This window comes from Benincasa hispida, chromosome 7 (genome assembly GCF_009727055.1).
Source record: "Benincasa hispida cultivar B227 chromosome 7, ASM972705v1, whole genome shotgun sequence".
Lineage (NCBI taxonomy): Eukaryota > Viridiplantae > Streptophyta > Magnoliopsida > Cucurbitales > Cucurbitaceae > Benincasa > Benincasa hispida.
The window spans coordinates 45,674,367-45,685,720 of record NC_052355.1 but is presented as its reverse complement, the minus strand read 5'-3'; positions in this window follow the sequence as shown (position 1 = coordinate 45,685,720).

The window sequence follows — 11,354 nt, the reverse complement described above, 5'->3', positions numbered from 1 at the left end:
TTTCTCAGAATATATATCAGTCTGAAAGTCAGAATTAGTGTATCCAGTAAGGATCATATCCTTAGTCCCTCGTTCTTCAAAGATACTTGAAGATGTTTATAACAACAATCTAATGATCATATCAGGATTGGACTGATATCTGCTAACAATTCCAACTGCATAGCATATGTCGGGATGAGTACACAACATGGCATATATTAAACTCCCTACTACTGATGCATATGGAATTCGTTTCATGACCTCAACCTGTTGAGGTGTCTTAGGACACTGTTCCTTAGATAGATGAATTCTATGTTTGAAAGGCAACATACCTTTCTTGGAATCTTGTATTTTATATCGAAACAACATCTTGTCTATATAAGATTCCTGAGACAAGGCTATTGTTCTGTTCTTGCGGTTCCAAATGATTCAGATCCCAATAACATAATGTGCTTCTCCCAAATCCTACATTTGGAATTGCATGGCTAGCCATGTTTTAATGTCAGCAAGAAATTCTACTCCATTTCCAATGAGTAGAATATCATCAACATATATAACCACTAAGCTATCATCAGGTATGACGACGTGAGTTTCAGTTAAACCCATGTACCAGTCAAGCTGTTGCACAATCCTCCTACTACGTCGAGGCATTCTCAACTCTTGAGAAAGATGTGAAGTACCAGTTCCATCAACAACTCTTGTTGAAGAACTTGCTTGATCAACAACTTTTGTTGATCTATGTGTAGTTTCTCTGGTTATCTCACTTAATACTAGCTTACTGCGAGGTTGATGATTTTTATTATGGTCTTCCTCCAGGAATGTTGCATTTGTCGACACAAATACTTTATCTTCCTAAGGATCATAAAAGAAACCACCTTTTGTCTCTTTAGGATAGCCTACAAATAGGCATACCTTTGAATGACGTTCTTACTTCTTTGGATTTTTCACCAACACATGTGTTGGGCATCCCTAAATCCTGAAGTGACGTAAACTATCTTTATGTCCTCTCCATAACTAGCAAGATGTTTCTGAAACACTTTTTGAGGGATCCATGTTCAATATATACACCGCAGTCTCTACTACGTAACCCCAAAAGGAACTTGGCAATTGAGCATAATTCATCATAGAACGAACCATGTCCAACAAGGTTCTATTTCTCCTTTTTGCAACACCATTTTGTTGAGGTGTGCCAGGTGTTATGAGTTGTGACTAAATTCCGTGTTCTATCAAATAGTCCTGGAATTTTAAGTTCATGTACTCACCACCTCGATCTGATCGAAGCATTTTAATCTTTTCAAGTGTATCAGACTTATAATGTATTTGATAAATGTAGTCATACCTTGAATAATCATCGACGAAGCTGATGAAATATTCATATCCTCTCTTCGTTTTAACATTCATCAGACCACAAAGGTCTAAATGTACCAGCTCTAAGGGTTCTTTGGCCCTAAGACCTTTTCCAGTAAAAGATCTTTTGGTCAGCTTACCCTCAAGACAAGATTCACATGGTGGTAAAGAGCTATCTTCTAACTGGTTTAGAAGTCCACTCTTCACCAATCTCCCAATCCTATTGAGATTAGTGTGACCTAGTCTTAGGTGCCAAAGATAGGCATTTTGGAGAAATTTTCCTTTCCTTATGATGAGTTTCAGCTGTTTTAAACCTCTCTATATTCAAAAAGACTTTTAACTCAGTCTGTTTTAATACGTATAAGTTATTCTCTAGATTTGCGGAACATACTATATTACCTTTCAAGATAATGAACACTTCGTTATATTCAAAAGAAGCTTTATAATTTTGTTGTAGTAAACTTGAGATAGAAATTAAATTCCTTTTCATAAAAGGAATGTAATAAACATTTTCAAGTAAAATGTGTCTAACTCCAATAAATAACTTTATATCTCCCACTGATTTAGCTTAAACAACCTTCCTAGTTCCTACCTTAAAGGTTGCTTCGTCTTCTGTAAGTTGTCTCTAGGAATAGTTTCCTGAGCAAAATTACAGATATGATTAGCGGCTCCTGAATCCATTATCCAGGTTAAATCCATTATCCAAGTTAATTTATCATTTTCCACCAAGTGCGTCTTAATGACAAGTAAATCATATTTACTTTGTTGTACTTTCTGGTAAACAGCAGAACTGGGAGATAGAGGACATTACTCCATTAAAGCATAGTCTAAATCACCAACTTCTAGTATATTCATTTTCATGTTGATCCATTAAAAGTGTCCGAAGCAAGTAAATTTGAAGAATTCAACATGCTGAAATTATAAACAAATTCTAATTTGTGAATTGCTTCTAAACCCAATCAAATTTTAGCAAAGTAATAATGTGCCCAAATTTCATTATTTTATTTGCAACGATACTATAGTGAGTCAGAATAAGTGTTACCAAGGGGCAGTCAAATACTCTTTCACTAAAGCAAGACATTCTTGACTAAATATTATCTCCAGGATAACTCATATTTCGATAGTCATTTAGCGACCGTTTTCGGTTAAGAACTTACTAACACTTAGCAATTCTGTAAGTGTAAGCCTCCATTTTTAGATCTCAAAGATTAACGGCCCCAACGATACTACCGAATTGGAGAGTCGAAGTTGGGAAATGACCTAAGAAATCATATCCATTTCTGGAGTTTAAGTTGTTCTGAATCCCATGTTACAACCCTCGAGGGGATAGCCATCGTTAAATGACTAGCAAAGGCGCGTAAAGCTAATCAGCAGACGCAACATAGGAATCTCACGGTCTAGACCAACGGAAGAGCCGTAGGACATGTTAACACATATCCTTCACCCACTTACAATGAACTACTTCCCCCATTCACCTTGATCTTGACTCATACGAATACTTTCCGAATGGAAGTCACTCCCAGGATGACACGAAGCGTCGTATGAATCACACGATGTGAACTTCCTAGGGACGTGAGAGTTGAAATCAATATATCACATATTTTATTTTACAATGAACAACTTCCCCTTATTCACCTTGATATTGACTCATGTAAACACTTTCCGAATGGAGGTCACTACCAGAGTAATACAAAGTGTCGCATGAACCTCACGGTGTGAACTATTTTAGGGATGTGAGAATTAAAATCAAAACATTGTGTATTTGATTTTTATTGTGAATAAATTCCTCTATTCACCTTAATCTCGATTCATGAAAATACTTTCTAAATGGAGGTCACTTCCAGGGTGACACGAAGTGTCGCATGAATCTCGATGTGAACTCTTAGGGACGCGAGAGGTAAAAACAACATATCACATATGTTATTAATCTCCCACTGAAGTGTTCTAATAACATATCATATATGTTATTGAATTCCCACAGAAGTGTTTTAACAACATATCATATATGTTATTAAACTCCCACTAAAGTCTTCTACTGTTTTTTGTGTAAATCATTACTTAGGAATGTTTCAGCTAATTAAACAACCTAAGTCTATGTGGTTTATCCAAGGATAATGCTTATGATTGGATTTAACCTACGATGTCTAGGTGAAAAACTAATTTTAACATCTCACACCGCTCACGTGTGCTCATAAAACCCATTAACAACGCTCAATTTTTCAGCTATAATCCTCAGGTAGGAGGTGTTCCGTAGACCCTCAACTTAAGTACCCCCAGTCTTAAACAGGATTATATACCGGTTGAGTTTGTAACCATATTTTACAAGATGTCAACCTATTTTAACTATTAAAACAAGTGGTTTAACCTACGTGAGCATGCAACTTATCTTTGTTATGGATTTTAATGTCTAATTCAATTTTATAACAACTTATAAATAATAGACATACATTGCATCCATAACATGCTTTTATATAACAATTATATAAACATTCATTTCATGCATCAATATAATAACTTATATCAAAAGTCCTGGAATCCTACACATGCATACTATATATTATAACACTTATAATATACTTGCAATGCATGCTACATACTTATCCTAAGGTGGGATTTTAAATCTACATGGCATACAATATGCACACAATAGATAAATTATTTAATTCATACATTCACAATGCATAATTAAATAAACACACTAAAATGGACCAGTTTCGGCATCCTAAGCTAGCTAAAAGCTACACTTATTACAATAATAAGAAGAAAACAGCCTCGAACCGCCTCTAAACACTTCAAACCAGCTCGAATCACTTGAAAAGGACTTGAACCGGCTTCAAAAACCCAAAAAAGCTAAAAAAAAAACCGCCCAAAACCGGTCAACCAGCTTGAACCGGACCGGTCCAGACCATCTGGACCGGCTGAGCTACCACCAGGCGCGCGGGTCAACGGCTGGAGCGGAAACAGGGCGCGGGTCGGTTGAGCGGGCGCGGATCGGCATGGGCTGGCGAGGCGAACTGGGTTGAGCCGCGGACGCGGAAGCTGCGCCTGAACACGGGAAGGAAGCAGCTGGGCCGGACAGACACGTTTGGGCCGAGCGCGGAGCTGGGCAGCCGAAGAAGACGCGGTTCGGGTTTGGAGCGGGCGCGCCGGGTCTGGGACAGCCTACACGCGTCAGCCATTCACCTCGCAGGTCAAGCGCCTTCCGGGTCGGATCGGCTACCGGGTCTGGGATGCTTTCCGGCCTGTGAGCTATTTTTCACCAAATTGGAGCTGTTGTCTTTGTCGGAACCGAGTAATTACAGCCTAATTTTAACTCTAATGACTCTAGAAAATTTACAGACCCTTCGTGACACGTTAAAGCCCATAAAACACTGGGCAATTACAATAACTATTTCAACCCAAGAGAGAAAAAACAGATGCCAAAACCAAAATTATCCATTTTAGCACACGCAACATTCATCACAAGAATCAATACCCACTATATGCATAAATTAACCAAAAACTGAGTACTTTAAGTATGCTCTAATACCAATTGACGGAGTGAACACATGAGCAGTGGAAGAAAAAAGGATCTAAAATACTCTAATTAGATTAATTATAAAGATAAGCATGCATGCAATCAAACAAGTAAAAAGGGAAAAGAATACAACAGTTGTAGTCTTTGAATCTTCTCCAAATCAGCTTCAATCTCCTCACGAATGGTTCGTAGTCCAACATGAGAGTCTTCCCAACTATTCTCTAGCCTTAGAACGGGATGGTGGATCTAGTGAGTGACTAATTTGGGGAGGAAAAAACTAAAGCTTTGAGAGAAAAAGGGATGAGATTATCACATAATCTCATCTAAACCCACTACGGCCTAGAGTTCTTCAAAAGCAATAAACATTTACTTTTAAAGACCAATACCTGCAAACATACAACTTTGAGTTTGATGAGAATTTTACATTTAAAAAATCCACAAACTCGAAAAGTGAGATTTAGTGGAACAAGTGTCTTCAAATTAAGGCAACACTTAGCCATGTAAAGGGCATTTCCCACTCACAAATGTTGAATCTTTCCACTAACTTGGTCAAAGTTTGACTCTCAAAGTCCAAAGTCAAATTAAAGTCAACAAATTTGACTTTTTTATTTTCAAAAATCAAAAGTCAATAATTTGACTTCTATTGCATTTTGGTCTAGTCAATAATTTGACTTTTAATGCAATTTTGACCAAATCCATTTAATTTCAAAATTAATTTTAATAATCAATTTTAAAACTAAATTAATATTAAATAATTAATGAAACAATTTAATTAATTTAATTTAATATTAAATCCAACACATATCCCAATTTATATGAATCACTATTCATAATCGTGATATTTAAATTTTATTTCATGGCCTCTTATTTTCTCTCTCTTTATGTATAATTCACAATTAAACATTAGGTTAAATATATCGTATATATTTAATGTTTTACTCCAAAAACCAAATTTGAACACTTCAAATTCATTCATCACATTGTTCTAAGGTTTAGTTCGATATGAGCTAGTAGGGGGACCTAATGAACCTACAGATCATGGCTCCAACGATCCACGATTAACCGGCTAAACTCTTTAACCTAATTAACCACCTTTCGTTAACTACCCAGACAGTCCACTAAAACCTAGTAGTTGCACTCCTCTCACTGTAAATATATTATATTCACTCGATATAACCATGATTAGTAAGTTAACCTTTCATAGGTTGTTCGTAATAACGGTTGGGTCAAAAGTTGTTTTACCCCCAAAATTACATCTTGCTCCTTAGATCTCACTAATCCTCTAATGAATAATAGGTTTGTAATCCAATCACTAAACCGAGTCCCTCTCGGGCCAATGAGAGGGTGTGGCCCCTTGTTCAAGACCTAAAGTCAACACTTAAGGGAACAACCTCTCCACTATCCCTAAAAGTGGGTAGGAGTGAATTTCATCTTGCACCCTATGTCCCCAGCTATCTACCTGGTCTTACCCCTGAAATGAGAGGCTTATTAAACCAGAGCTGTTGAGCCAACCCTCACCCATGAAAATCTAAGGATAATCTCGAATAAAGAGGAGTTCATAGTTAGCTCAGGATAAAGGTCAAGTTACCTAGCTCTTCACTTTTAAATAGTTAGTCTTAAACAGTAAAAACCGTTGTAAAGTAAGAGTGACATAATTCTTGGTCTGATCTTATGCAAACTCATTGCATAGAACGTCCCCACTCCTCATGTCAATACAAGATGAATTAGGATCACTTCATTTGTAGCACTTTACAACAAATTGTAACAACTACAGAGTAGGCCGCATCCAATAGTGTTATCATAATAAGGTACCCAACCTTATTCATATATTATAGATAGTTTTGGCTATTTACTGAACTTGATCACTCTTATGTCTCCACATAAAGTTCATGTATTCATATAATAGCCATGGATCTTTAGTTTATTGGATTTAGACTTTACAAGTGTAATTCATATATTCAATAACAGTCTTATTGAATAAATGTCAATAAGATCTTTATTGATAATAGAATACGTTTAATATTACAAACTGCGAGTTTTAGGACATACAACCCAACACAATTTGTGGAGATAATACATCTTCTATAAGATTTAAATATGGGGGAAAAAAATGGCATACCTTTGATATTGAAGGTTTCTAGCACGAAATCATCCGTACTGGCACCAAAAAAAGTCATTTAACGGTCAAAAGGAACTTGGTACAATTCTAGAACCATTGTCTGGGGAGGCTCTATGTTTAAAAATAAAATATCTTGAATTTCCTAAAGGAAAGAAGAACAATAAAAAACAAACCACGAAAGGAAGTTCAAAGATTTGTTAGAATAAGTTGTCTTCTTTTTTTCAGCTGCTATACTGGAAATATCTTCATATCAGACATTGTTTAGATGTGATTTACATTGAGAAAAATGTTTGCATGAATTGAAGGAACTCTTAACGAAGAGCATCCATGAGCGCACTCGGATCTTTCCAATTTTACGTGACCGAAATACAACATATACATTCTAACAAACAGTTATGCAAAAAATACACTAATTAAAGGCATGCTTCAAACAATAAAGAATAAGGGAAAGAGTTCTCATACCAATTGAAGACCCTCTTCAAACTTTAGAACTCAGATGCAGCAGAAGAACTTCCACCTGTACTCTATCGCCCAACAAACGCGTCATCTGCAGTAGCATGATCAATCACGAACAAGTGAACGCATTGGGGACGACACCACTAAAATGGAGAACTTGGTATTCTTGGAGTGAGAACCCAAAGTGTGGTCTTTGGTGAGTTTGGTAGAGGTAGGAAAAAGAACAAATCGTGTAGACAATAAGCAAATGGGAGAGAAAAGGAAGCTATCGTATAGCTAAACGCTTATCGTTTAGAAGAAGTTACACGATCATGTAGGTTTTACTAAGTGATTGTTTAGTAAAAGGTGGATGATCGTTTAGAAAATACGGAACACTATATGATCGTTTAGGAAAGCTAAGCGATTGTTTAGGAACTAGCGTGCAATCGTTTAGGCGCGAGGTGTGCGATCATTTAGGTGCTAACGACAATCGTATAGGCTCTCGACTATGTGATCATTTACGATTTCACACCGATGCCAATTTTTCCGAACTTTTGTAAAATGAAACTTATTTTCATTTTATTCTTCGGTTACCATAATCGAAGCGGCTGCTCACACTAATGCACGTCCGAGAGAAATTTTAGGCCAATTATCATATAATTAATAAATATAATCATATTATATTCTTATCCTATAGTTTGATATCACATATCGACTATAGTAATTTCTCCTCCGCATGATATAAATCATATTTATATCTAATTTCCTCCAAAATAATGTATCTCATACATTTAGTCAATTATATCATATATAATTAACCAGTCCAATTATATCATATATAATCGAACTCCCTCTTGTCAATTTGAACATTTCAAACTGACCCAAACACTGAGTCTCGACTTTACCCAAGCTACCTAGGGGACCTAATGGACCTATGGCTCAAAGCTCTAATGGTATGTGAATAGCTAACTAAACTCTATAGCCACGAGATCCACCATCCATTAACTGTCAGGCATTCCACTAAAGACCAACAGTTGAACTCTTCTTACTACAGATATATTTCTGTGTCCATCAGGATCAGACCATCTGTGACAAGTCACAACACTTGTGACTATTCCACAAAGCTGGTTGCATCCGTAGCGTTACCAGGATAAGATTTTCCTCCTATATTCATATACTACATACCATTTTGGTTATCACTCAAGACATGATCCACTTGTATATCACCACATAAATTCTTGAATTACATACAGATAACCATGGATTTTATGTTTATTGGTTTTTGGTAAAGCAAATAAAAGATGCAACTAAGCAAAAAACAAGATGTGAAGTAAATATCATATATTATACAACACAAGCATTCGTACAAGCTGTTTACAAACTACAGGACACGAGACTTTAGGGCATCAACCCCAACATGAATATCTTAGGTACACTTCTTAATATTCCAAGGAAAAGTAAGGATGGATTGAATGCTAAACATGATTTAGTTCATTTAAAAAATTCGACAAGAGTTTGCACCTGTTAGTGGTGACAAAAAATTTTCATTCCTCCCGCGTGTTATAATCTTACAAAGGAAGAAAAACGTTATGTTTTAAAGACATCGTCAGGAGTAAAGGTTCCTGAAGGTTACTCTTCGAATGTTCAAAACCTTGTGTCGATGATAGATTTAAAGCTTAATAGTTTAAAATCTCACGATTGTCACATGCTCTTACAACAATTATTTCCTATTGCGATAAGATCAGTGCTACCAAAACATGTTCGTATACCATAACTTGATTGTGTATATTTTTAATTCGGTATGCAACAAGGTCCTAGATGTGCAGTAATTAGAAAAGTTGGAAGAAGATATTGTGCTTATATTATGTTTATTGGAGAAGTATTTTCCTCCTTCATTTTACACAATTATGGTGCATCTCACAGTACACATAGTTAAGGAAGTCAAACTTTGTGGGCCAATATATCTACGATGGATGTATCCATTTGAAAGATTCATGAAAGTCATTAAAAAATCTATGAGAAATAGATATTGTCCAGAAGGTTATATTGTTGAAAGTTATATAGTAGAAGAAGCCATTGAATTTTGTTCTGATTTCTTGTTTGGAGTAGATCCTATTGGGGTTGGCATTCATAATTCACAATACTGTTTAGACAATTCAAATATTGGTAGGCCATTTTCCAAACGAGTTTCTTTCAAACCTGAACAAGAAATTTTATATCAAGCTCATCGGTATGTTTTGAAAAATACTATTGATATGCAACCATATTTAGAGTAAGTTTTTTCAAAGATTTTGGTTTTATTTTTTCATTTAATTTTATGATATAAATCTAACTATACAATGTTTCAATGTTCACTTCAAACAAAACATATGATGGCTTTGCAATTGCAACATCGAAATAAGTCCAAAAAATCAGAAATGGATTTAAGAGGAACATAATCGAAATTTTGGCGAGAAGACGATGGCCAAAGAGTCTAGTATTTCTTTACAACTTCCAGTCGAAAGAGTTGTGTCTTGCTAGAGGACATAATTAACTTTTGTAACATGGATGAAGTCAAGATAATGGCTTTAGAGGCTTACATGGTGTAAGTAATGTTATTACTTTTGTAGACTTTAGCTATGACGTTTCTTTCCAATTTTGGTCGTCTATATTTATGTTATAAATCTTTGTAGGTACTTGCACTCATCCTTTATTGATTCAAAGGAAAGTTCACAATACACTTTTGTAGATCCATCTCCCATTTCCTCTGGATATAACTCTCAGGAAGTTAAAACTCGAAACTTGTGTAGTAGACTGATGGTCTCAGAAGCAAACCAAATAGTTCTTGCTACTTTTAATCCTGGGTAAGTTAGAACACATTTTGTTTTTATCAATTTCTATTAGCAATAAAAATACTAACTATATTTTATTAACTAGTGGTCATTGGGCACTACTTTCTATAAATGCATATGATGATATTATGTAATACCTAGACTCAATGAGGACAACATTATTGGGAATGATGTCCTAAATCTCTTTTTAATCTCGTTGTTTGTAAACTCTATATAAACATATTGTTATTAATAAAATAAGTGTTATTTTATAAGCATTTACTCAATCCAATAAACTAAGATCCGAGGTTATTTTATGTAAATTTAAACAAGTATGTAGAGACATATAGGTGGATCTTGTTTAAATAAAAACCTAAATGGTTTGTAGTAGATGGATAAGGTTGGATACCTTATCCTGGTGACCCTATGGATACAATCCACTTTGTAGGTGTTACAAGTATTGTAAAGTGCTACAAATGATCTGATCATGATCATTCATGTGGAGACATGCGAGCGAGGGTATCCTATAAAGAATTTGTATAAGACCCGACCACGAAATAATTAGTCTCTTTATATAACACCGTTGGTAATAGATATTTACATTTCACTAGGATGACCATCGGTGACATGACTTGAAGCCTGAGTGAGTTGTGAACTTCTGCTTATGAAGGCGGTCCTTTGATTTGTATGGGTGAGAGTGGCCAGATTGCTAACTCAACAAGCCTACCATTTTAAGGATTTGTCTGATAGGTGAGCTGGGAACTCAGCTTCATAAGACGGAATTCACTCCTTCTCCGATGCAGGATTAAGTAGATAAATTGCTCCCTTAAGGGCTGGTTTCGGGTCTTGAACATAGTGGTCACACCCTCTCTTGGGAAGAGAGAACTCAATCATAGTGGGATTATGAATTATTGTTCATTAGAGGAATCAGTGGTACTTAAGAAGTTAGATGTAATTACAGAGGCAAAACAGTAATTTGGTCTAGTTGTACTTATGAACAATTTGTGAAGGGTCATCACACTGTTGATTGGTTATATCCAATGGATGCAGAAATATATTTGTGGTGTGAAGAGTGCAACTGTCGGTCTTTAGTGGAGTGCCTGACAGTTAACGGATGGTGGATATCGTGATTAAAGAGTTTAGTCAG